Source organism: Amblyraja radiata, chromosome 38 (assembly GCF_010909765.2).
Source record: "Amblyraja radiata isolate CabotCenter1 chromosome 38, sAmbRad1.1.pri, whole genome shotgun sequence".
Classification (NCBI taxonomy): domain Eukaryota; kingdom Metazoa; phylum Chordata; class Chondrichthyes; order Rajiformes; family Rajidae; genus Amblyraja; species Amblyraja radiata.
This window is the reverse complement of record NC_045993.1, coordinates 18,377,844-18,383,911: the sequence shown is the minus strand read 5'-3', so window position 1 is coordinate 18,383,911 and position 6,068 is coordinate 18,377,844.

Genomic DNA, 6,068 nt, shown 5'->3' with positions numbered 1-6,068 from the left:
ACGTGTGATTGTGGACGCCATTTTTTGAGGCATTTTATTGGGCTTCCCCACACTGTCATGGCTTCCTTATCTAAATCAAAGATCTTATAGCAGAGATCTTTGATCTAAATCTTCACATCACTGCTCTGCTATCAATTGTTCTAATCGTAAATCTAAACGACCCGACCTGTCATTCTTTAGGTTCCCCAATAAAAAAGAAAGGTGAGAAAATATTGTTATTATTTTCAGTCGATATTCTGTCGTGAAAATGTTATTTTCTGTTCTCCCATCAACGGCCATTGGGAAACTAGGGTTGTCGGTACATTAGAAAGTTATTAGACTTATTTTTAATAGATCTTTACTTACCATAATAATAAAGACAATTTTAACACTTCTGTACGTTTTTGGTTTTGTTCTTGTAAGGGATTGGTCTCCAAAATATGGCCCGCGGGACACATTGGGCCCAGTGACCACGGGATTTTTCGAGCTCGGGTTCAAGTCCGAGAACGCGGCGGCTGTTACCCGTTATGTCCCTCGAATGGTCGATACATCACAAGCAAAGTTCACAAGCCCGCCGTGAAGAAGGGTGCAATCAAATATTATACAACTCTGCTCTATCATCTTTGGGTGCAATGGTGGGCCGGGGGATTCGGCGGCGGCCACAATCAAATATACGAGAGGAGCTCTGCTCTATCATCTTTGGTCGGAATGGGACGGCTGCACGTTATAATGTGCTATCGTTCCACTCCCTCTCCCCCGTCTCCCTGAACCCCTTCTCCCTCTCCCCCCTTCTCCCTCTCCCCCCTTCTCCCTCTCTTCTCTCGATCTCGATCTCCCCTCTCTTCTCTCGATCTCTCTCTCCCCTCTCTTCTCTCGATCTCTCTCTCCCCTCTCTTCTCTCGACCTCTCTCTCCCCTCTCTTCTCTCGATCTCTCTCTCCCTCTCTTCTCTCGATCTCTCTCTCTCTCCCTCTCTTCTCTCGATCTCCCGCCCTTCCCTCTCTCCCTCCCTTCCCTCTCTCCCTCCCTTACTTCTTCGTGAGAGCTGGCAGCTCTGCTATGCCTTGGGTCCAAAAGAGGATAGAAAGAAAATACTTAATGGTCTTTGTAAGAAGATTTTAATAAGCTCTTCTATATTTAAGGTAAATTGACATATTAGAGGCAAAAAGCATCTTCAATATACAGGTCTCTCCACACAACTGAAAACAATTGCATTTAAGTGATATATCATCCATTGTTCAGGCATGTAGTTATGATCATCTTTTTTCTTCTTAGTTAATCCTAAATGATATCTCCTGTAATTTCAGATGTCAACAGTGGGTCCAGATTACTCGTCGACAAGATCTCCTGCACCGAACTGCAGAGTATTTGTCAAATAACTGCCCTCTTATGTACATTGTGTGAAATTGTGATTTGGTAACTGCACAAAACTAATGCAAATGGCGATATATTTATTATTGTATCTACGTTGGACATTTTGCTCTTTGGTGTCAGAACGCGGGGTGGGAGATTGCAACCTTCACGTGGTCCGCCCTGTTTCGACAAATGCAATCAACCCGGTGTGCACAGTCAAATAAGATCAAATAGTACAAGTTGTCCTACAACTTTAGGCTGTGCACGCCATACGCAAGAAGAAGAAGAAGAAGTGTCAGAACGCAGTCTGAAGAAGGCTTCCGACCTGCAACGTCACCTATTCCTTTTCTCCAGAGATGCTGCCTGACCCACTGAGTTACTCCAGCATTTTGTGTCTATCTCTGTTTAGATTGGACTCGTGGGTGGAGATTGCGGCTGGTCTGGTGATCTAGAACGAGGGCCAAAGTCTCAGAATATGGGTAATGATATTTAGTAATGAGACAAGGAGCAGTTTCTTCACTCAAGGGCTGGGAATCTTGGAATTATTGATCGCGTGAGATGGTGGAAGTCGAGTCCTTAAAAGGAGAGATATTTGTTTTTAAATACGAAAAGGATGAAGGATAATGGAGAGAATGTGGGAATAAGGTGTTGAGGTGCAGGATCAACAATAATCTTACTGATGGTGGTGTGAACTTAGATGGCTTTTCCTTGCTTCTATTTCTTACAGAGATACAGCGCGGAAACAGGCCCTTGGGCCACCGCGTCCGCTTTGACCAGCGATCCCCGCACACTAACACCATCCTACACACACTAGGGACAATTTACACTTATACCAAGCCTACAAACCTGTATGTCTTTGGAGTGTGGGAGGAAACCGAAGATCTCGGAGAACACCCATTCAGTCACGGAGAGAACCTACGAACTCCGCACAGACAGCACCCACTGTAAGGCAGCAACTTTACCGCTGCACCACCATGCCGCCCTTAATCCACTAGGGCACTAGGTTACAATAAACTTCCTACATATTCCAGGAACGCATCTCATAAAAATGGGAGAGGTTTAAATGCATTGTAAAATCTGCTCTCAGTTTCCTAGATCGGTATTGCTCTAATGGCCTCTTTGTATCATTTTCTTTGATTTAAACCATCCATTGTTCTGCATTTAGATTTTATTTTTTCCCCTGTAGATCACAAGGCACTGTTTGTTTCAGGGGTGACTAATCTCCAGCGTAATTTGACAAGACAGCCAAGAGGGCAAACACAGGCAGTTCAGAGCTGCTGCCTGTATCGCATGAGAGAACAAGAATTAGACCAACTTGTTTTTTGCAGATCATCAACCCCTGACTGATGTTATCAATGCCGATGGTGACTCAAGGAGACTCAACCAGGTGGTGGTTTACAAAGGTCCATGCCCATTGTTCCTCATGGCATACCACCAGCCTCAACAAATCACCTAGCCATAGAGTCTCACAGCGTAGAAGCAGGCCCTTCAGCCCAACTTGCCCACGCTGGCCAACATGTCCCATCTACACTAGTCCCACATGCCTGCATTTGGCCCATACCCCTCTAAACCTGTCCTAACCATCAAATAACCTAACATAATTGTCATATGAGGAAAGATTTAAAAGACTAGGCTTGTATTCACTGGAGTTTAGAAGGATGAGGGGGTATCTTATCATATTGTTTACAGTGTACTATGTTTACAGATTCTGTTGTGCTGCTGAAAGTAAGAATTTAATTGTTCTATCTGGGACAAGCTAAATTCAGGAAATTGTTCTACATGACAATAAAACACTCTTGTTAGATGCAAGGGGATCTTATAGAAACATATAAATGAATGAAAGGACTGAACAAGCTAGATACAGGAAAAATGTTCCCAATGTTGGGCGAGTCCAGAACCAGGGGCCACAGTATTAGAACAAAGGGGAGGCCATTTAAGACTGAGGTGAGAAAAACACTTTTTCACCCAGAGAGTTGTGAATTTGTGGAATTCCCTGCCACAGAGGGCAGTGGAGGCCAAATCACTGGGTGGATTTAAGAGAGAGTTAGATAGATCTCTAGGGGCTAGTGGAATCAAGGGATATGGGGAGAAGGCAGGCACGGGTTATCGATTGAGGCTGATCAGCCATGATCACAATGAATGGCGGTGCTGGCTCGAAGGGCCAAATGGCCTCCTCCTGCACCTATTTTCTATGTTTCTAAAACACTCATCCAGCAATCCTCGAGCCCACCTGCTCACCCCGTAGTCAATTCATCAGCTTTTCCATAAGAACTCCCATCAGTTCTTCCAAAAGAGTGACAATCAGACAATCTCGATTATCCTCAGCCCATCAAGCAGACCCTTAATTCACCCAGAAGTCTGAACTATTGAATGCTCACTGCATCTCTTTCCATGTCGGCAAGTTAATATCCAGCTGCATGAACCATGTGAAAAGGGAATAAATAGATGCATGTGGTGCAGTGATTTGTTCAGCACTATAGGCCTGGAGACCAAGAGGAGTTCACCATTGAACGGAGTTTGAACGGGGGCTTGAGGCCCCCGACCGAGGAAGAACAAAAGGAAGGGAATTGAACTTTATTACGCCTTCCATCACAGTGAGGAATGTGTAGGAGTCACTGTGGTGAATGTCCGTATTAAAATGTGTTTTTTGAGTGCTGTTGCTTTTAATTGTATGACTGACCTGGCCAATGAAATTCCTCGTATGTTGCAAAACATACTTGGCAAATAAAATCTGATTCTGATTCTGAAAAGCCTTTCCCTTTCATACTCTTTCCTCTCTGATCTTTTTGCAGTTGACTGCCTTTCTGTACTTGTTGCAAGAGATTGTCGCGGCATCCAGCATCCTCGGAGAATGTAGAATTAAAGGCAGAGGCAATGCCAGTTTTAAAGATGGTTATTTGCCTCAAGATTGGATTATTGTATCTCCAGAACCTCCCCAGAGGCTCTGGGAGACACAAGGTTCAAGAGGAACACAAAAAGCCTAATTAGGAAGAATATTAAGATTAAGATTTTCAATTAAAATACTGTAATTGATGGAACCTTGCCTTTAAATTGGTTCTTGGATGAAACCCTGATGGCTCTCACATTGTCTCTTTAAATTTACTCTCCTTTTCACACTTGCATTAAAACACTCAGCCGCCGCCATTCACAGTGATACTGCCCGGCAGTCTCATTATTACAGTCAACCCAGCCACCTTGACAGCCACACAAAATGATGTAAATAAAAATTGTTTTCCTTGTTTAAGAAGTTCAATTTAGAATTATTTGAAACTGTGGGGGTTGGTACAAAATACTGCTGACCCACAAATGTGTTGCTATGAGACATTCACATTTAAAAAATCCATGTCTCAAAAAAAGCAAGAAGGTGCCCATGTTATTTGACCAACTTATCAGATGAATTTAAATATGTAGGTATGTATGCATTAGTTTTGCTCCTAATTCCCTTTTCCAAATCATTAATATATATGGTAAACAGTTGCGGCCCCAACACCAAGCCTTGCGGCAAAAAAATCCAGAAGATTAGTCAAACATGATTTCCCTTTCATAAATCCATGTTGACTTGGACTAATTCTTTTACTGCTATCCAAATGCACCATTATTACATCTTTAATAATTGACTCCAGCATCTTTCACACCACCAAAGTCGGGCTAACTGGTCTGTAATTCCCCGTTTTCTCTCACGCTCCTTTCTTCAAAAGTGGGATAGCATTAGCTATCCTCCAATCCACAGGAACTGATCGTAAATCTATTGATCGTTGGAAAATGATCATATGTATAAATATATATGTATGTGTATATATGCATGTATGTGTATATATGCATGTATATGTGTATATATGTATGTATATATATGTGTGTATGTATGCATATAAATGTATCCATATGTATGTGTGCATATGTATGTGTATACGTGTGTATGTATGTATGTGTGTATATATGTATGTGTATATATATGTATGTGTATAAATATATATATATGCATATATTTATTATTACTATATAATTATATATATAATTGCCTTTATGGTTTATGCACACCATCTTACAAGACAAATGAATTAATAGTGATTATTTAAATCAAAGTTGCTTCTGATCCATGAGAATAAACTTTATTATCTCTAACTTGCCTCTCACACACAGACACACATTCATATAAATATATAAAATATATATACGTTAAATTTAATTTGTGCAGTGTGTGTTAAAGCAATACAAGGGAAACTGCACAATACAATGCAAGGGAAACTACGCAAAGGAGGGGGCTGTTCCCCCTACAAGATACTCGAGGATCTTTGCTTTGGATCAAAGATTATAGCGGAGCTCTATAATCTTTGCTTTGGATCACAGCGGGTGGCATACCGGAAGTCGCGTGTTGCATTAAGAAATGGCGGCCGTGACGTTCCGTCACGTACTACACGTCAGTCCATCGGATTTCGGAGGAGTGGTCTATCTTGCTCCGCTATAAGATCTTTGGTCCGACCATTCAGAGTATTGTAGCTCGGACAGACAGCGCCCTCCGCCAATCGGAGCCGCTCATCCCGCTCTAGCAACGGTTGCCATGGCGCGGCAGGCCTGCCCCAGCGGTCCCTGCCCCACGTGGGGTGGAAACAATCACAGCCACTGCAGATGTTGCAAACCTGATATACAACCTCAAGGTGGGGCCAGACTACAAAATGCTGCAGTAACTCAGCAGGACGGGCAGCATCTCTGGAGAGAAGGAATGGGCGATGTTTCGAG